We start from the raw sequence: 22,797 nt of genomic DNA, 5'->3' as shown, positions 1-22,797 counted from the left end.
TGGGAGGACTTAGTCTCTGGCATCAGACAATTGGAGTCAATCATTGGCTAAAGGCCACTATACACAAACTACGCAAACACAGCGACGGAGCATCGTTTTCACACATGGTAATGCAGGGGAAAACGACGCTCCTTTGCTCTGTTTACACGAAGTGTGTAGTGGTCTTAACACAGTCCAACCCTGTCTCACACATCACCATAGTGGATTGTATTTTATTTATTTAACCTTTATTTAACTAGGCAAGTCAGTTAAGACCAAATTCCTATTTACAATGACGGCCTACCCCGGCCAAACCCTAACTCGGACGACACTGGGCCAAATGTGTGCCGCACTATGGGAATGGCCTGTGTGTGCTACACTATGGGACTCCCAATTACGGCCGGTTATGATACAGCCCGGAATAATGAATGACTCATGTGGGAATTAGTTTAGTGCACTTTCATCAGTGCGTCTTTTCTTGAAATGAATCGACGTAATAATTAATGACATAGATGTGATATCTACAAATGATGATTGACTATTGGCATGAGGTATGTTACGCCATATGATGACTGGCATTACATTTAGATACATGACTGATATTACATTTAGATACATGACCATTCATGTATCAGGACATACTGAATATAAGGGTATTATTGCAGAGCATTTCAATTAGCTTTTTGCTCGTTGTTTGTTTCATGAGTTATAATAATATGTTATCGGATATATCTTTCTCCTATGATCTTTGACAGGCTACCAACATAACTACCAGCGCAACTGTTACCCCTTCAAACACTATGACAGTACCAGAAACCATCTCATCAAACCCAGTCAGCAACCAACCCTCAGAGAACACCACGTTTCCAATGACAACCTCCAATAACAACATCAGCAGTAACGTTACCATGGGACCTCCTACCATATCTGTCTCCAACCATACAACAACGGCCGCCACAACCCTTGGTACGCAGTCCACACACTCAACTCTAGTAACCGCCACGACTACCACAACCAATGTGTCCATGCAGACCACTGATTATACCACAGCAAACCAGAACAACATAACTGCTGCCAACCATATGTCGCCCACACCTCATGGAGGCACCGCAGCCCTGTCGGGCTCTTACAGTCTCCTCCTGGGGCCCCTGATGACCATAATAATCCAAATGGTATAGGAATAAGAACAGAGCCCTGTGGAACACTTTACTGGAAGAGTACTCTACTTCACAGTTATTCACTAACAACTGAAAAAAAACATATCTGTGTACAGTTTCACAGGTGCAGGCTTAGTAATAGTAAGTGATAATAATGAAAGTGCTATATAAAGGTGGAAATTGTAGTAGGTGAGCTGTGTATACTATTCATTAGGCATGGACATTGTATGAAGGAGCTATGAAGATGCTTTGGGACTGAAACTCTCAACAGACTGATCAAAATGACAAGCACTGAGCCCTTCCCCTATTTTCACCACTACCAATGATTGGTCCCTTCAACCTTATAAAAAGACCATGAACATGCATATCACCATGTGCAAAATGGCTGAAAACATCATCACTAGCACACGCAAAAAAATATATATAAAAATGTTTGATTGTACTGTAGTTGTAAATAAAAGACACACTTGTTAAGTAGTACCATTGTACTGAATTGTAGTACCATTCAGTTTTTTTTCTTCATTTTGAAGTAAGTACTAATTCTGGCCTATTTTATGTGGTAAAAATGACTGCCATTTAAAGGGGCGGTACACCAGCCTTTGAAATATGTGTTATTTCTATTAACAAAAAGTGACTCATCCATTGATCTTGAGAGAAAATGAGCCAAAATATTATTTATTTAATTACCCCACAGCCAGCATTAGCATAGCTGCTAGTGAAACACTGGCAGTGGAAGGGACTTTATGGCAGAATGTTTTAAAAAGCATGCCTAAATCCTCAGAGTTAGTTCAAACCAAATGTTATAGCAGCCCAAGTACCATAACAAGTTGCAGATAGAGAATATTGGATGATATAAAAAATTTCAGGGACGTGAGCCTACCAGACGAGCTAAATATCTTCTATGCTCGCTTCGAGGCTAGCAACACTGAACCATGCATGAGAGCACCAGCTGTTTCAGACGACTGTGTGATCACGCTCTCCGTAGCCAATGTGAATAAGAGCTTTACAGGTTCAATTTCACAAGGCTGCAGGGCCAGGCAGATTACAGGACCCATGCTTCTACACCTGCATTGCTTGCTGTTTGGGGTTTTAGGCTGGGTTTCTGTACAGCACTTTGAGATATCAGCTGATGTACGAAGGGCTATATAAATAAATTTGATTTGATTTGATTCGTACTCAGAGTATGCGCTGACCAGCTGGAAAGTATCTTCACTGCCATTTTCAACCTCTCACTGACCCAGTCTGTAATACCTACATGTTTCAAGCAGACCACAATAGTCCCTGTGCCTAAGAACATCAATGTCACCTGTTTAAATTACTATCGCCCCATAGCACTCACACCTGTAGCCATGAAACGCTTTGAAAGGCTGGTGATGGCTTACGCCAACAACATCATCCCAGAAAGCCTGGACCAACTCCAAATTGCATAACGCCTCAACAGATCTACAGATGAGCAATCTTTATTGCACTCCACACTGCCCTTTCACATCTGAACAAAGGGAATACCAACGTGAGAATGCTGTTCATTGACTACAGCTCAGTGTTCAACACCATAGTTCTCTCCAAGCTCATAACTATGCTAAGGACCCTGGAATTAAACCCATCCCTCTGCAACTGGATCCTGGACTTCCTGATGGGCTGGCCTAAACATGGGGGCCTCTCAGGGATGCGTACTTAGTCCCTTCCTGTACTCCCTTTTCACCCTCGATTGTATGGCCGTGCACTACTCCAACACCATCATTAAGATTGCCGGTCGTAGGCCTGATCACTGAGACCTGTTAGTGTGGTGCCAAGACAACAACCTCTCCCTCAGTGTCAGCAAGACAAAGGAGTTGATCGTGCACGACAGGAAACGGAGGGCCGAGTATGCCACTATCCACATTGACAGGGGCTGAAATGGATCAGGTCGTGAGCTTCAAGTTCCCCGGGGTCCACATCACGAAGGAATTATCATGGTCCACACACACCAACGCAGTTGTGAAGAGGTCATGACATCAACTCTTCACCTTCAGGAGGTTGGAAAGATTCGGCATGGGTCCTCAGATCTTCAAAAAAGGTTTACAGCTGCAGTATTGAGAGCATCTTGACTGGCTGCATTACCGCTTGGTATGCCAACTACTTGGCACCAGACCACAAAACTACATAGGATAGTGCTTACGGCCCAGTACATCACTGGGGCCGAGCTTCCTGCCATCCCAGACCTATACCAGGCGGTGTCAGAGGAAGACCCTAAAAATTACCAAAGACTCCAGAAACCTCCAGCCACCCAAGTCATAGACTGTTCTCTCTGCTACCGCATGGCAGTCAAATTTATTTATATAGCCCTCCTTACATCAGCTGATATCTCAAAGTGCTGTAAAGAGACCCAGCCTAAAACCCCAAACAGCAAGCAATGCAGGTGTAGAAGCACGGTGGCTAGGAAAAACTCCCTAGAAAGGCCAAAACCTAGGAAGAAACCTAGAGAGGAACCAGGCTATGAGGGTGGCCAGTCCTCTTCTGGCTGTGCCGGTTGGAGATTATAACAGAACATGGCCAAGATGTTCAAATGTTCAAAAATGACCAGCATGGTCAACAAATAATAATCACAGTGGTTGTCGAGGGTGCAACAGGTCAGCACCTCAGGAGTAAATGTCAGTTGGCTTTTCATAGCCGATCATTGAGAGTATCTCTACCGCTCCTGCTGTCTCTAGAGAGTTGAAAACAGCAGGTCTGGTACAGGTAGCACGTCCGGTGAACAGGTCAGGGTTCTATAGCCGCAGGCAGAACAGTTGAAACTGGAGCAGCAGCACAGCCAGGTGGATTGGGGACAGCAAGGAGTCATCATGCCAGGTAGTCCTGAGGCATGGTCCTAGGGCTCAGGTCCCCCGTGAGAGAAAAAAAAAAAAGAATTAGAGAGAGCATACTTAAATTCACACAGGACACTGGAAAAAATACTCCAGATATAACAGACTGACCCTAGCCCCACGACACATAAACTACTGCAGCATAAATACTGGAGGCTGAGACAGGAGGGGTCAGGAGACACTGTGGCCCCATCCGATGATACCCCCGGACAGGGCCAAACAGGCAGGATATAACCCCACCCACTTTGCCAAAGCACAGCCCCCACACCACTAGAGGGATATCTTCAACCACCAACTTACCATCCTGCGACAACGCCGAGTATAGCCCACAAAGATCTCCGCCACAGCACAACCCAAGGCGGGGAGCCAACCCAGACAGGAAGACCACGTCAGTGACTCCACCCACTCAAGTGATGCACCCCTCCTAGTAACGGCATGGAAGAGCACCAGTAATCCAGTGACTCGGCCCCTGTAATAGGGTTAGAGGCCGAGAGTCCCAGTGGAGAGAGGGGAACCGGCCAGGCAGAGACAGCAAGGGCGGTTAGGTGCTCCAGTGCCTTTCCGTTCACCTTCACACTCCTGGGCCAGACTACACTCAATCATAGGACCTACTGAAGAGATGTGCCTTCAATAAAGACTATAAGGTTGAGACCGAGTCTGCGTCTCTCACATGGGTAGGCAGATCATTCCATAAAAATTGAGCTCTATAGGAGAAAGCCCTGCCTCCAGTTGTTTGCTTAGAAATTCTAGGGACAATTAGGAGGCCTGCGTCTTGTGACCGTAGCGTACGTGTAGGTACAGTGGGGCAAAAAAGTATTTAGTCAGCCACCAATTGTGCAAGTTCTCCCACTTAAAAAGATGACAGAGGCCTGTAATTTTCATCATAGGTACACTTCAACTACAGACAAAATGAGAAAAAAAATCCAGAAAATCACTTTGTAGGATTTTTAATACATTTATTTGCAAATTATGGTGGAAAATAAGTATTTGGTCAATAACAAAAGTTTATCTCAATACTTATATACCCTTTGTTGGCAATGACAGAGGTCAAACATTTTCTGTAAGTCTTCACAAGGTTTTCACACACTGTTGCTGGTATTTTGGCCCATTCCTCCATGCAGATCTCCTCTAGAGCAGTGATGTTTTGGGGCTGTTGCTGGGCAACACGGACTTTCAACTCCCTCCAAAGATTTTCTATAGGGTTGAGATCTGGAGACTGGCTAGGCCACTCCAGGACCTTGAAATGCTTCTTACGAAGCCACTCCTTCGTTGCCCGGGCGGTGTGTTTGTCATGCTGAAAGACCCAGCCACGTTTCATCTTCAATGCCCTTGCTGATGGAAGGAGGTTTTCACTCAAAATCTCACGATACATGGCCCCATTCATTCTTTCCTTTACACGGATCAGTCGTCCTGGTCCCTTTGCAGAAAAGCAACCCCAAAGCATGATGTTTCCACTCCCATGCTTCACAGTAGGTATGGTGCTCTTTGGATGCAACTCAGCATTCTTTGTCCTCCAAACACGACGAGTTGAGTTTTTACCAAAATGTTATATTTTGGTTTCATCTGACCATATGACATTCTCCCAATCTTCTTCTGGATCATCCAATTGCTCTCTTGAAAACTTCAGATGGCCCTGGACATGTACTGGCTTAAGCAGGGGGACACGCCTGGCACTGCAGGATTTGAGTCCCTGGCGGCGTAGTGTGTTACTGATGGTAGGCTTTGTTACTTTGGTCCCAGCTCTCTGCAGGTCATTCACTAGGTCCCCCGTGTGGTTCTGGGATTTTTGCTCACCGTTCTTGTGATCATTTTGACCCCACGGGGTGAGATCTTGCGTGGAGCCCCAGATCGAGGGAGATTATCAGTGGTCTTGTATATCTTCCATTTCCTAATAATTGCTCCCACAGTTGATTTCTTCAAACCAAGCTGCTTGCCTATTGCAGATTCTCACTTCCCAGCCTGGTGCAGGTCTACAATTTTGTTTCTGGTGTCCTTTGACAGATCTTTGGTCTTGGCCATAGTGGAATTGGAGTGTGACTGTTTGAGGTTGTGGACAGGTGTCTTTTATACTGATAACAAGTTCAAACATATGCCATTAATACAGGTAACGAGTGGAGGACAGAGGAGCCTCTTAAAGAAAAAGTGAGAGCCAGAAATCTTGCTTGTTTTTTAGGTGACCAAATACTTACTTTCCACCATAATTTGCAAATAGATTAATAAAAGATCCTACAATGTGTTTTTCTGGATTTTTTTTCCTAATTTTGTCTGGGAGAACATGCACAATTGGTGGCTGACTAAATACTTTTTTGCCCCACTGTATGTACGGCAGGACCAAATCGGAAAGATAGGAAGAAGCAAGCCCATGTAAGGCTTTGTATGTTAGCAGTAAAACCTTGAAATCAGCCCTAGCCTTAACAGGAAGCCAGTGTAGGGAGGCTAGCACTGGAGTAATATGATCAACATTTTTGGTTCTACTCAGGATTCTATCAGTCGTATTTAGCAGTAACTGAAGATTATTTAGTGCTTTATCCGGGTAGCCGGAAAGTAGAGCATTACAGTAGTCTAACCTAGAAGTAACAAAAGCATGGATACATTTTTCTGCATCAATATTGGACAGAAAATGTTACGCATATGGAAAAAAGCTGTCCTTGAAACAATCTTGATATGTTTGTCAAAAGAGAGATCAGGGTCCAGAGTAAGGCCTATGTCCTTCACAGTTTTATTTGAGACGACTGTACAACCATCAAGATTAATTGTCAGATTCAACAGAAGATCTCTTTGTTTCTTGGGACCTAGAACAAGCATCTCTGTTTTGTCCGAGTTTAAAAGTAGAAAGTTTGCAGCCATCCGAAGCCTTCCAGCAAGGGCAATTTTGGGGCTTCACCATGTTTCATTGAAATGTATAGCTGTTTGTCATCCGCATAACAGTGAAAGTTAACATTATGTTTTCGAATGACATCCCCAATAGGTAAAATATACTGTGAAAACAATAGTGGACCTAAAACGGAACCTTGAGGAACCCCCGAAATTTACAGTTGATTTGTCAGAGGACAAACCATTCACAGAGACAAACTGATATCTGTATGACATATAAGGTCTAAACCAGGCCAGAACTTGTCCATGTAGACCAATTTGGGTTTCCAATCTCTCCAAAAGATCGATGGTATCAAAAGGAGCACTAAGGTCTAGGAGCACGAGGACAGATGCAGAGTCTCGGTCTGACGCCATTAAAATGTAATTTACCACCTTCACAAGTGCAGTCTCAGTGCTATGATGGGGTCTAAAACCAGACTGAAGCATTTCATATACATTGCTTGTCTTCGGGAAGGCAGTGAGATGCTGCGCAACAGCTTTTTCTAACATTTTTGAGAGGAATAGGAGATACGATATAGTTCTTTAGATTTTCTGGGTCAAGGTTTGGCTTTTTCAAGAGAGGCTTTATTACTGCCACTTTTAGTGAGTTTTGTACACATCCGGTGGATAGAGAGCCGTTTATTATGTTCAACTTAGGAGGGCCAAGCACAGGAAGCAGCTCTTTCAGTAGTTTAGATGGAATAAGGTCCAGTATGCAGCTTGAAGGTTTAGAGGCCATGATTATTTTCATCATTGTGTCAAGAGATATAGTACTAAAACACTTAAGTGTCTCCCTTGATCCTAGGTCCTGGCAGAGTTGAGCTTTGGAGGAATACGCAGGTTTAAAGAGGAGTCCATAATTTGCTTTCTAATGATCATGATCTTTTCCTCAAAGAAGTTAATGAATTTATTACTGCTGAAGTGAAAGGCATCCTCTCTTGGGGAATGCTGCTTTTTAGTTAGCTTTGCGACAGTATCAAAAATAAATTTTGGATTGTTCTTATTTTTCCTCCTTTAGGTTGGAAAAATAGGATGATCGAGCAGCAGTGAGGGCTCTTTGATACTGCACGGTACTGTCTTTCCAAGCTAGTCGGAAGACTTCCAGTTTGGTGTGGCGCCATTTCCGTTCCAATTTTCTGGAAGCTTGCTTCAGAGCTCGGGTATTTTCTGTATACCAGGGAGCTAGTTTCTTACGACAAATGTTTTTAGTTTTTAGGGGTGCAACTGCATCTAGGGTATTGCGCAAGGTTACATTGAGTTCCTCAGTTAGGTGGTTAACTGATTTTTGTCCTCTGACGTCCTTGGGTAGGCAGAGGGAGTCTGGAAGGGCATCAAGGAATCTTTGTGTTGTCTGAGAATTTATAGCACTTTTGATGTTCCTTGGTTGGGGTCTGAGCAGATAATTTGCAATTGCAAACGTAATAAAACAGTGGTCCGATAGTCCATGATTTTGAGGAAAACATTAAGATCCACAACATTTATTCCATGGGACAAAACTAGGCCCAGAGTATGACTGTGGCAGTGAGTAGGTCCGGAGACATGTTGGACAAAACCCACTGAGTCGATGATGGCTCCGAAAGCCTTGTCTGGAGTGTGTCTGTGGACTTTTCCATGTAAATATTAAAGTCACCCAAAATTATAATATTATCTGCTATGACTACAAGGTCCAATAGGAATTCAGGGAACACAGTGAGGAACGCTGTATATGGCCCAGGAGGCCTGTAAACAGTAGCTATAAAAAGTGATTGAGTAGGCTGCAAAGATTTCATGACTAGAAGCTCAAAAGACGAAAACGTCAGGTTTTTTTTGTAAATTGAAATTTGCTATCGTAAATGTCCTCCGCATTTGCGGGATGCGCGTGGGATATGGTCACTAGTGTAACCAGGGGGTGAGGCCTCATTTAACACAGTAAATTCATCAGGCTTAAGCCATGTTTCAGTCAGGCCAATCACATCAAGATTATGATCAGTGATTAGTTCATTGACTATAACGGTCTTGGAAGTGAGGGATCTAACATTAAGTAGCCCTATTTTGAGATGTGAGGTATCACAATCTCTTTCAATAATGGCAGGAATGGAGGAGGTCTTTATTCTAGTGAGATTGCTTAGGCGAACACAGCCATGTTTAGTTTTCCCCAACCTAGGTCGAGGCACAGACACAGTCTCAATGGGGATAGTTGAGCTGACTACACTGACTGTGCTAGTGGCAGACTCCATTAAGCTGACAGTGTATGATCGCTGGATGATTCGTTTTAAGTCTAATACTACAGGTAATGGAGTCGCCAATGACTAGGGTTTTCAATTTGTCAGAGCTAATGGTGGGAGGCTTCGGCGTCTCAGGCTCCGTATCGGGAAGAGGAGAGACCAGAGAAGGCTTGGCCTTAGACTCCGACTCGCTGCTTAATGGGGAGAACCGGTTGAAAGTTTTGGTCGGCTGAATGAGCGACACCAGACGGCATTTCCCTCCAGAAGCCATGAGAAATTTGTCCGGCGACGGGGACCGTGCGAAGGGATTTATACTACTATCTGTACTTACTGGTGGCACAGACGCCATTTCATCCTTTCCTACACTTAAATTACCCTTCCTAACGATTGCGTCAACTATCCTCGCCGTAGGGCGATCGTTCTCCTGTATATTATGAGTACAGCGACTGCAATTAGAAGGCATCATGTTAACGTTACTACTTAGCTTCGGCTGTTGGAGGTCTTGACGAACCATGTCCCATCAACATTGAGATCATCAGAGGAAACCGATGCACCAACTCTGGAACTAACAGGACCATGAACAGCAGCCCCCCAAGCCATAAGACTGCTAAATTGTTAGTCTGGCTAGCTATTGATTAGCTATTTAACTATCTGCATTGACCCTTTTTGCACTAACTCTTTTGACTCATCACATACACTGCTGTTAACTGTTTATTATCTATCCTGCTGCCTAGTCGCTTTAACCCTACCCATATGTACATACAGTGCATTTGGAAAGTATTCAGATCACTTGACTTTTTCCACTTTGTTACATTACAGCCTTATTCTAAAATGGATTGAATAGTTTTTTCCCCCATCATCAATCTTCACGCAATATCACATAATGACAAAGAAAAAACAGGTCGTCTTCTTGGGTATGAAGCTACACGCTTGGCAAACCTGTATTTGGGGAGTTTCTCCCATTCTTCTCTGGAGATCCTCTCAAGCTCTGTCAGGTTGGATGGGGTGCATCGCTGCGCAGCTATTTTCAGGTCTCTTCAGGGAGTTAGACTGGGTTCAAGTCCAGGGTCTGGCTGGGCCACTCAAGGACATTCAGAGACTTGTCCCAAAGCCACTCCAGCGCTGTCTCGGCTGTGTGCTTAGTGTCATGTTGGAAACTTTGCTCCAGTCTGAGGTTCTGAGCGCTCTGGAGCAGGTTTCCATCTGCACTTTGCTCCATTCATCTTTGCCACAATCCTGACTAGTATCCCAGTCCCTGCCACTGAAAAACATCAACACAGCATGATGATGCCACCACCTTGCTTCACCATAGGTATTGTCCAGGTTTCCTCCACACATGACGCTTGGCATTCAGGCCAAAGAGTTCAATCTTCATTTCATCAAACCAGAGAATATTGTTTCTCGTGGTCTGAGAGTCCTTTAGGTGCCTTTTGGCAAACTCCAAGCGGGATGTCATGTGTCTTTTACTGAGGAGTGGCTTCCGTCTGAAACCCTACCCGTTGTCCTTCTTGAGGTTTTCCCATCTCCACAGAGGAACTCTGTAGCTCTGTCAGAGTGACCTCGGGTTCTTGGTCACCTCCCTGACCAAGGTCCACACTGTATTGTTAGGGGATCTAAAAAAAACACGGTCAATCAGTGGGAAATATAATTTAGGGCAATATCGGTAGAAATGTTACAAATAGGGAGGTTCAGGACCCTCGTAAGACATCTTAGTACACTGAACAAAAATATAAAGGCAACATGCAACAATTTCAAAGATTCTACAGAGTTACAGTTTCTATAAGGAAATCAGTCAATGGAAATATATTAATTAGGCACTAATCTATGGATTTCACATGACTGGGAATACAGATATGTATCTGTTAGAAGAAAAAATAATTAAGTAGGGGCATGGATCAGAAAACCAGTCAGTATATGGTGTGACCACCATTTGCCTCATGCTGTACAACACATCTGGAACACGTTAGAGGTTGACCGATTATGATTTTTCAACGCTGATACCGATACAGATTATTGTTATTATTATTATTATTATTATCATAGATATCATCCTAACCAACTTGCCCTCTAAATACACCTCTGCTGTCCAAGATCTCAGCGATCACTGCCTCATTGCCTGCATCCGTAATGGCTCAGCGGTCAAACGACCTCCACTCATCACTGTCAAACGCTCCCTGAAACACTTCAGCGAGCAGGCCTTTCTAATCGACCTGGCCGGGGTATCCTGGAAGGATATTGATCTCATCCCGTCAGTAGAGGATGCCTGGATATTTTTTTTAAATGCCTTCCTAACCATCTTAAATAAACATGCCCCATTCAAGAAATTTAGAACCAGGAACAGATATAGCCCTTGGTTCTCCCCAGACCTGACTGCCCTTAACCAACACAAAACATCCTATGGCGTTCTGCATTAGTATCAAACAGCCCCCGTGATATGCAGCTGTTCAGGGAAGCTAGAAACCATTATACACAGGCAGTTAGAAAAGCCAAGGCTAGCTTTTTCAAGCAGAAATTTGCTTCCTGCAACACTAACTCAAAAAGTTCTGGGACACTGTAAAGTCCATGGAGAATAAGAACACCTCCTCCCAGCTGCCCACTGCACTGAAGATAAGAAACACTGTCACCACTGATAAATCCACCATAATTGAGAATTTCAATAAGCATTTTTCTACGGCTGGCCATGCTTTTCACCTGGCTACTCCTACCCCGGTCAACAGCACTGCACCCCCCACAGCAACTCGCCCAAGCCTTCCCCATTTCTCCTTCTCCCAAATCCATTCAGCTGATGTTCTGAAAAAGGTGCAAAATCTGGACCCCTACAAATCAGCCGGGCTAGACAATCTGGACCCTTTCTTTCTAAAATTATCTGCCGAAATTGTTGCCACCCCTATTACTAGCCTGTTCAACCTCTCTTTCGTGTCGTCTGAGATTCCCAAAGATTGGAAAGCAGCTGCGGTCATCCCCCTCTTCAAAGGGGGGGACACTCTTGACCCAAACTGCTACAGACCTATATCTATCCTACCATGCCTTTCTAAGGTCTTCAAAAGCCAAGTCAACAAACAGATTACCGACCATTTCGAATCTCACCATACCTTCTCTGCTATGCAATCTGGTTTCAGAGCTGGTCATGGGTGCACCTCAGCCACGCTCAAGGTCCTAAACGATATCTTAACCGCCATCGAAAAGAAACATTACTGTGCAGCCGTATTTATTGATCTGGCCAAGGCTGTCGACTCTGTCAATCACCACATCCTCATCGGCAGACTCGACAGCCTTGGTTTCTCAAATGATTGCCTTGCCTGGTTCACCAACTACTTCTCTGATAGAGTTCAGTGTGTCAAATTGGAGGGTCTGCTGTCCGGACCTCTGGCAGTCTCTATGGGGGTGCCATATGGTTCAATTCTTGGACCGACTCTCTTCTCTGTATACATCAATGAGGTCGCTCTTGCTGCTGGTGAGTCTCTGATCCACCTCTACGCAGATGACACCATTCTGTATACTTCTGGCCCTTCTTTGGACACTGTGTTAACAACCCTCCAGGCAAGCTTCAATGCCATACAACTCTCCTTCCGTGGCCTCCAATTGCTCTTAAATACAAGTAAAACTAAATGCATCCTGCCCGCCTGTCCAACATCACTACTCTGGACGGCTCTGACTTAGAATACGTGGACAACTACAAATACTTAGGTGTCTGGTTAGACTGTAAACTCTCCTTCCAGACCCATATCAAACATCTCCAATCCAAAGTTAAATCTAGAATTGGCTTCCTATTTCACAACAAAGTATCCTTCACTCATGCTGCCAAACATACCCTTGTAAAACTGACCATCCTACCAATCGTCGACTTTGGCGATGTAATTTACAAAATAGCCTCCAATACCCTACTCAACAAATTGGATGCAGTCTATCACAGTGCAATCCGTTTTGTCATCAAAGCCCCATATACTACCCACCATTGCGACCTGTACGCTCTCGTTGGCTGGCCCTCGCTTCATGCTCATCGCCAAACCCACTGGCTCCATGTCATCTACAAGACCCTGCTAGGTAAAGTCCCCCCTTATCTCAGCTCGCTGGTCACCATAGCATCTCCCACCTGTAGCACACGCTCCAGCAAGTATATCTCTCTAGTCACCCCCAAAACCAATTCTTTCTTTGGCCGCCTCTCCTTCCAGTTCTCTGCTGCCAATGACTGGAACGAACTACAAAAATCTCTGAAACTGGAAACACTTATCTCCCTCACTAGCTTTAAGCACCAACTGTCAGAGCAGCTCACAGATTACTGCACCTGTACATAACCCACCTATAATTTAGCCCAAACAACTACCTCTTTCCCTACTGTATTTTATTTATTTATTTATTTTGCACCCCATTATTTTTATTTCTACTTTGCACATTCTTCCATTGCAAATCTACCATTCCAGTGTTTTACTTGCTATATTGTATTTACTTTGCCACCATGGCCTTTTTTTTGCCTTTACCTCCCTTATCTCACCTCATTGGCTCACATCGTATATAGACTTGTTTATACTGTATTATTGACTGTATGTTTGTTTTACTCCGTGTGTAACTCTGTGTCGTTGTATGTGTCGAACTGCTTTGCTTTATCTTGGCCAGGTCGCAATTGTAAATGAGAACTTGTTCTCAACTTGCCTACCTGGTTAAATAAAGGTGAAAAAATAAATAAATTGGAGGAACAAAAAAAAGCAACAATACTGAATGAACAATGAACACTTTTATTTTTAACACAATATATGAAGCATGTTCAATTTGGTTTGAATAATGCAAAAACACAAGAAGAAGAAAGTAAAAGTGTAATATGTGCCATGTAAAAAAGCTAATGTTTAAGTTCCTTGCTCAGAACATGAGAACATATGAAAGCTGATGTTTCCTTTTCACATGAGTCTTCAATATTTCCAGTTAAGAAGTTTTAGGTTGTAGTTATTATAGGAATTATGACGCGTCGACTATTTCTCTCTATACCATTTGTATTTCATATACCTTTGACTATTGGATGTTCTTATAGGCACTTTAGTATTGCCAGCCTAATCTCAGGAGTTGATTGGCTTGAAGTCATAAACAGCGCTGTGCTTCAAGCATTGCTAAGAGCTGCTGGTAAACTCAGTAAAGCACTGTTTGAATGAATGTTTACGAGCATGCTGCTGCCTACCACCACTCCACTCAGTCAGACTGCTCTACAAAATCATAGACTTAATTATAATAAACCCACAAAAATACAAGCCTTTGGTCATTAATATAGTCAAATCCGGAAACTTATTTAGAAAACAAAAGTGTATTCTTTCAGTGAAATACGGAACCGTTCCGTATTTTATCGAACGGGTGGCAACCCTAAGTCTAAATATTGCGGTTACATTGCACAACCTTCAATGCTATGTCATAGTTGTGTAAAATTCTGGTAAATTAATTACGGCCTGACTCTGCTTGCACTGAACGCAAGAGAAGTGGCACAATTTCCCTTCTTAAAATAAAGTGCTGATCTTAACTGACCTAAAACAGGGAATTTTTACTAAGATTAAATGTCAGGAATTGTGAAAAACTCAGTTTAAATGTATTTGGCTAAGGTGTATGTAAACTTCCGACTTCAACTGTATCTGATGCTACAGAGAGTAATGTTATCTGTTTTAATTACTGCTAATACTATGTAAGTCTATGTATTTTACACATAGATAATCCATCCACCTGACAAATGTGGCAAATCAAGATGCTGATTAAACAGCATGATCATTACACAGGTGCACCTTGTGCTGGGATCAATAAAAGGCCACTCTAAAATGTGCAGTTTTGTCACACCACACAATGCCACAGTTATCTCAAGTTTTGATGGAGCGTGTAATTGGCATGCTGACTGCAGGAATGTTCACCAGAGCTGTTGCCAGACAATTGTATGTTAATTTCTCCAACATAAGCCGCCTCCAACATTGTTTTAGAGAAATAAAAATAGTTTTTTTTGCATGGACATCCTTTGATGTTGCACAATCATACATCTTCTTTAGCCCCAAATGTTTACAGATGAAATACAGAGAAATGTTCTTTGCAAATTAATGGGCAAGGCTTTGGCAACTTTGCATTCATGGGCGGCTCCCGTTCTGTAATGTGGGCTGGTCAAGGTTGTTTCCTGGATGGACGTTATATAAGACCAGGCTCACCCTCAGCTGTAGTCAGACTCTACACAGCCAGATCAGACCAAGGATAGCAAACCCAGGATTGTAGACCCAGGACTAACCCAGGACAGCAGTTTCCTCTTGTATCTGACCCATAAGACACCTCGCCTCTCTGCAATATGAAGTACCTGGTTCTGGGACTCTGCACACTGGCCCTGCTGGCCTCCACCATGGCACAGGTAATGTACTTAAACCTAACTCAGTAATAATAGCTGAACATGTTTTAAACTCATTAGCATTCCACTCTTAGCAATGCTCTGCAGGGGGAAAAAGAGAAAGAAAGGATGAAAGATGGGGAGATGTGACTCTAAGTGCAACTAATGGTGGATAGAGGGCAGGATGGACAGTCAGACTGGCAGACTATATTGACCTGTGGTATAGTAAGCGCTTGGAAAAGCGTAGTGAATAACAACAGGGATCCACTATACGCTAGCTTCACCTTCATGTTGGTGCAAGCTGGCAGGCTTGTAATGCTAGGTGTCAACAGCCAATCCAGTAGGGTCTGGAAACTATAGCGGGCTTCGATCGATCAATAGCAAAGCGATGCCACGGGAAACACGTGACAAAAGTTCAGCTTTCCCCAACCCTTTTCACTCGCCCTCACGCATGCTTGCATCGCCAACTTCTCTTCCCTTCATTGAAAATGAACGTAGCTCCCTTGTTTCATCACCCCCTAACACGCTAGATGAATTTCTGCCTTTAGGGAAGTACCAAAACACCTTGATAGAGGAGACGCATGCAAGCAAAAGATGACATTTGGCTGGGATGGAAGAAATTATACCACCCCAGCAAATTTCAAACTGTCCCTAATTCATTTCAATTTCAAACAGGGGTGAATCAATGCTGAATTAACATGTAGCCTAATGTAAATTATTCCATTTCAACCAACAGAATTCTACAACAACACCAACAACTGAGCAACATAATTCTACAATGGGATCAACAAATGACCCAAAAAATTCTACAATACGACCAACAACTGACCAAAGAAATTCTACAGTACGCCCAACAACTGACCAAAATAATTCTACAATACGACCAACAACTGACCAAAATAATTCTACAATTGGACAAACAACTGACCTAAAGAATTCTACAATTGGACCAACAACTGCAGAAATAAAAGCCACATGGCCAACCACTCTCACCACACCAGCAGGGGGCAGCCGTGTCTTCAGTTACTCCCTGACTCTACTGTTTGGTTCGACAGCCACCCTGATCCTTCGTTCACTATGGCAATGATCGCCACCTAGACGACAAGAGTCACATTGACCGCAAAATCCTGAGAGCGTGTTGGAAACTGAATGAAGAGCACAGGAGAATGAGCTGTACAGCTTTCTCTTTTCTCTGACAATGTGTTTTTACAATGACCTTGAGGTTTGTGTGTCCTCTGTGTATTTCAAGATGCATTATTAACATACTCTGGTTGACAGGGTATATTGCAATGCCTAAAATATATGAATGTTTTGTAATCATACAAGCTGTGAGTTACTTTGAACAAAATAGCTTTCCAAATTGTGAATCATTTATTTTCTCATAGTACAAATGTTGATCAGTAACCAAATAAAAATCGTATTGCTATGTGACCCAGTTAAATATTTATATATTAATGTATCATGTATTTTATTAAAGGTATTATCTTGTATCACAGTAAATAGGTTTATCTGAATTGCTCTTGCTATTAATCTTAATATCAGTTCCATTGTTGAGCTTTGTAGGGCACTTTAAGGTTAATGTATAAAAAGTGTCCACTCCGAAAGTTCCTTCAAAGGAAAAATAAATATATTCTAATCTAATTTAAGATAAAGTTATGAATGAACCATGTAAGTATTATCAAAATCTATCACATACAGTGTGACTACACTTAATTCAGGTACAAAAAGAAGCTAAACTAACTATAAAAAGGTGTATCATCTTTAACTATGATAAGGTTTATCATCTTACCAGGCTTTATACCCCAGTGTACAAACATTAGGAACACCTGCTCTTTCCATGATCTACATAACCGGTCAAAAGTTTGAGATCACCTACTCATTCAAGGGTTTTTCTTCATTTTTACAATTTTCTACATTGTGGAATAATAGTGAAGACATCAAAATGGTGAAATAACACATATGGAATCGTGTAGTAGCCAAAAAAAGTGATAAACAAATCAAAATATATTTTATATTTGAGAATCTTCAAAGTAGCCAACCTTTCCTGGATGACATCCGTCCAACTTGACACAACTGTGGGCCAGCGTTCCTGTGGAAAGCTTAGGGGATCTTGTCCATGCCCTGACGAATTGAGTCTGTTCTGAAGGCCAAAGCAGATGCAACTCAATTTTGTACACACAGTGTATTTGTTAATCTACTTCTGCATGGTGTAATAAAGAAATAAGGAAATAGGGTGCATTGAGTTCTAAAGAGAGAAACAAAAGAGGGGGTAAGTGGGTGGTACGCTCCACATTGAGTTCTAAAGAGAGAAACAAAAGAGGGGGTAAGTGGGTGGTACGCTCCACATTGAGTTCTAAAGAGAGAAACAAAAGAGGGGGTAAGTGGGTGGTACGCTCCACATTGAGTTCTAAAGAGAGAAACAAAAGAGGGGGTAAGTGGGTGGTACGCTCCATTTCCACAGAAAATATACACTACAACGACAATGCTGTCTTGTTGTTGTGCATTGTCACGGAGTACACTTTCCAAAAGACAATTATTAAACTGTATCTACTTCCCCATTACCGGTAAATGTCTTCTCACTTCAATATAACACATCAAACAATAGCATACTTCCATGCCGTTATCAGGTTGTTATGTAACTAATGGGCCAATTTATGTTTTATGAGGCGCTATTACAGTAGTTTGTGGTTGTGACATGTCACGGTTTTCTGTAATGATAACTCAAAGAGTTATTCTACGACACAGACAAACTGAACAATATCTCAAAAGTGCATTGTAGGCCTACCTGATCTAAATATACAGTGGATTATGGGCATATATGATCTAAATATAGAATGATGTGTTTAATTTTGACTGTGAAATTCAGGATGGAGATGGGGAAGTCATCTTTGTTGCTCTTCTGTATAACATGTCTGACCTCAGCTGCTCAGCTGCTATATCAACTATCTGGTAAGAGGAAGCGTGATATCATAAAAAGTCTTCTTCAGACTTCAACTTTAACCCCATACAATCCAGCAGATGTGAGACGGTAATCTGTGCAGTGAAGCTGCAACGCCACTACCGGGAAGTCTATCAGACAAGGACGTAGTTTCAAATCCAGAGGATGCAGTTTCAAATACTGACTGGAACTAAAATGTTTTAAAAAAGAAGCTATAAAATATATATGTTGAAAACAAGGTCTACGGTCTAGGCAAAACAAAATAACTCAAATCAAATCAAAGTTTATTTGTCACGTGTGCCGAATACAACAGGTGTAGACCTTACAGTGAAATGCTTACTTACAGGCTCTAACCAGCAGTGCAAAAAGGTATTAGGTGAACAATAGGTAAGTAAAGAAATAAAAACAACAGTTAAAAGACAATGAAAAACAGTAGCGAGGCTATAAAAGTAGCGAGGCTACATACAGACACCAGTTAGTCAGGATGATTGAGGTAGTATGTACATGTAGATATGGTTAAAGTGACTATGCCTATATGATGAACAGAGAGTAGCAGTAGCGCAAAATGGGGGTTGGCAGGTGGCGGGACACAACTCATGGGTTGAGGTGAAGGAAGAGTAAGAATAAATGTTGTTGTTTTATGCATGATGTGTGAGATATAAGATATATAAGATATAGTAGATTGTCCATTCAACAGACGTCATAGAGAAGGGGGCACAAGTTGTTAGTGGGACTAATGGTCTTTGATAGCCTAGGTCTGGTGTGGTTGTTAATGGCTCATAGAGTTAAAGTCAGAAGTTTACATACACCTTAGCCCAATACATTTAAACTCCGTTTTTCGCAAATTCCTGACATTTAATCCTAGTACAAATTCCCTGTTTTAGGTCAGTTAGGATCACAACTTTATTTTAAGAATGTGAAATGTCAGAATGATAGATAGTAGAGAATTATTTATTTCAGCTTTTATTTATTTTCATCATAGAAGTTTACATACACTCAATAAGTATTTGGCAGCATTGCCTTTATATTGTTATATTGTTTGCAGATCAGTGGAACGGTAGTGTCCCACCTGGCCAACATCCGGTGAAATGGCAGAGTGCCAAATTCAAATGAAATTACTATAAATATTAAACTTTCATGAAATCACAAGTTCAATACATCAAAATAAAGCTTAACTTGTTGTTAATCCAGCCAAGGTGTCAGATTTCAAAAAGGCTTTACGGCGAAAGCGAACCATGCGATTATCTGAGGACAGCATCCATCACACAAATGCATAACAAATCATTTTCAATGACTTTTGCGACACAAAAGTCAGAAATAGCCATGTACTATATGCCTTACCTTTGAAGATCTTCTTCTGTTGGCACTCTAAAATGTCCCGGGAAACATCACAAATGGTCCTTTGGTCCAAATGGTCCTACTTTTTATGTCCCAAAAATGTCCATTTATTTGGCGCATTTGATTCAGAAATACACCGATTTCAACACGTCCAACATGCCTACAAAGTATCTAATAAGTTACCTGTAAAATTGGTCCAAACATTTCAAGCAATGTTCCTAATCCTTCCTCAGGTATCCTAAAACATAAATAATCGTTCAAATTTAAGACGGGATAAATTGTTTTCAACACAGAAGAAAAATACCACGGAGCACTCTCCTGTGTACACGCAATAAAAGACTTCAGCCCTTCACAATGACAAAAACAATTTACAGCCATACTTATTCATTCCTCAAAAGAAAAACCTCATCCAATTTCTAAAGACTGTTGACATCTAGTGGACGCCATAGGAACTGCAACCAGAGCCCATATAAATCAGGATTCGCAATGAAACCTAGTGGAAAACACAATGAGCTCAAAATACTTTTCCCTGGATGGATTGTGCTTGGGATTTCGTCTGCCAAATCAGTTCTGTTACACTCACAGACATTATTCTAACAGTTTTCGAAACTCCAGAGTGTTTTCTATCCACATCTACTAATTATATACATATCCTAGCCTCTGGGCCTGAGAAACAGGCAATTTACTTTGGGCACGCTTTTCATCCGGATGTGAAAATACCGCCCCCTATCCCAAAGAAGTTTTAACTTGGGTCAAACATTTCAGGTAGCCTTCCACAAGCTTCCCACAATATGTTGGGTAAATTTTAGCCCATTCCTCCTGACAGAGCTGGTGTAACTGAGCCAGGTTTGTAGACCTCCTAGCTCCAACATGCTTTTTCAGTTCTGCCCACACATTTTCTATAGATTTGAGGTCAGGGCTTTGTGATGGCCACTCCAATACTTTGACTTTGTTGTCCTTAAGCCATTTTTCCACAACTTTGGAAGTACGCTTGGGATCATTGCCCATTTGGAAGACACATTTACGACCAAGCTTTAACTTCCTGACTGATGTCTTGAGATGTTGCTTCCAAATATTCACATAATTTCCCCCCCTCATGATGCCATCTATTTTGTGAAGTCCCCACGTCCCTCCTGCAGCAAAGCACCCCCACAACATAATGCTGCCACCCCCATGCGTCACAGGTTGGGATGGTGTTCTTTAGATTGCAAGCCTCCCCCTTTTTCCTCCAAACATAATGATGGTCATTTTGGACAAACAGTTCTATTTTTGTTTCATCAGACCAGAGGACATTTCTACAAAATGTACGATCTTTGTCGCCCATGTGCAGTTGCAAACCGTAGTCAGGCTTTTTTATGGCAGTTTTGGTGCAGTGGCTTCTTCCTTGCTGATTGGCCTTTCAGGTTAGGTCGATATTAGACTCGTTTTACTGTGGATATAGATAGTTTTGTACTTGTTTCCTCCAGCAAGGTCCTTTGCCGTTGTTCTGGGATTGAGTCACATTTTTTGCACCAAAGTAGGTTCATCTCTAGGAGACAGAATGAGTCTCCTTCCTGAGCGGTATGATGGCTGCGTGGTCCCGTGGTGTTTATACTTGCGTACTATTGTTTGTACAAATGAACGTGGTACCTTCAGGCGTTTGGAAATTGTTCCCAAGGATGAACCAGACTTTTGGTTTTCCCATGATGTCAAGCAAAGAGGCACTGAGTTTGAAGGTAGGCCTTGAAATACATCCACAGGTACACCTTCCATTTGACTCAAATGATGTCAATTAGCCTTCTAAAGCCATTACATCCTTTTCTGGAATTTTCCAAGCTGTTTAAAGGCACAGTCAACTCAGTGTATGTAAACTTCTGACCCACTGGAATTGTGATACAGTGAATTATTAGTGAAATAATCTGTCTGTAGGCAATTGTTGGAGAAATGACTTGTGTCATGCACAAAGTAGATGTCCTAACCGACTTGCCAAACCTATAGTTTGTTAACAAGAAATGTGTGGAGTGATAGAAAAACAAGTTTTAATGACTTCAACCTAAGTGTAAACTTCTGACTTCAACTGGTATATGGGACTGCTTTAAAAAGTGATTTGGTATCTGGCAATTTCTGTAATAAAAATAGACCTTTTAATCAAAGAATGATTTCCCACTTTTACAAGTAATTTGTGTGATATGGTGCTAAGGAATTTGCTAAGCAACATCATTGTCCCTGGACTGTGTTTGTTATAGCAACTATCAGTATGATATTTATTTATACATTTACCCAAATGAAGATTTTCCATCAACAAAAACAGTAGAGTAAATAGTTATGGAAAGGTGGTGTAAAACACCTTGTGATAAGTGTTGAACCTTGACGCTGCTGTTTTGTACACTGACCGGATATGTCGGACTAAACTGCCAGGAAAAAAACCCAATCACACGTGCACATACACACATACACAATCTTCCTGGAACCAGAGGAACGTGGTGTGTTCAGGACATAGACTCTACAGCACTCGATACACTGAGGACCATATCTGGATACATAGACAAATCAATTCAAATTTGATTGGTCTCATGCACATGGTTAGCCTGATGTTAATGCGAGTGTAGCGAAATGCTTGTGCTTCTAGTTCCGCCCATGCAGTAATATCTAACAAGTACTCTAACAATTTCACAACTACCTTATACACACAAGTGTAAAGGAATGAATAAGAATATGTACATATGAATACATGGATGAGCGATGGCCGAACGGCATAGGCAAGATGCAGTAGATGGTATAGAGTACAGTATATACATATGAGATGAGTAATGTAGGGTATGTAAACATAAAATAAAGTGGCATTGTTTATAGTGGCTGGTGATGAATTCATTACATCCAATTTTGAATTATTAAAGTGGCTAGAGATGAGTCAGTATGTTGGCAGCAGCCACTCAATGTTTGTGTTGGCTGTTTAACAAGTAGTGGCTCGGGCGGTTGTTGTCCTTGATGATCTTTTTGGCCTTCCTGTGACATCGGGTGGTGTAGGTGTCCTGGAGGTAGTTTGCCCCCGGTGATGCGTTATGCAGACCTCACTACCCTCTGGAGAGCCTTGCGGTTGTGGGCGGAGCAGTTGCCGTACCAGGCGGTGATACAGCCCGACAGGATGCTCTTGATTGTGCATTTGTAAAGG

General features: G+C 42.2%; 1 long non-coding RNA gene across 1 annotated transcript; it reads left to right on the top strand.

Annotated features, from left to right (window-relative positions):
- The first annotated feature begins 15,212 nt into the window (after nucleotides 1-15,212).
- On the top strand, nucleotides 15,213-16,801 carry LOC116354474 (uncharacterized). The gene is made up of 2 exons (XR_004203790.1): nucleotides 15,213-15,394; nucleotides 16,107-16,801. It is a non-coding gene; the product is annotated as an uncharacterized LOC116354474 (long non-coding RNA).
- Nucleotides 16,802-22,797: the final 5,996 nt, after the last annotated feature.

The sequence above is a fragment of the Oncorhynchus kisutch genome, linkage group LG17 (assembly GCF_002021735.2).
Source record: "Oncorhynchus kisutch isolate 150728-3 linkage group LG17, Okis_V2, whole genome shotgun sequence".
In the NCBI taxonomy this organism is placed as follows: domain Eukaryota; kingdom Metazoa; phylum Chordata; class Actinopteri; order Salmoniformes; family Salmonidae; genus Oncorhynchus; species Oncorhynchus kisutch.
This window is presented reverse-complemented; position numbering and strand designations above follow the sequence as displayed.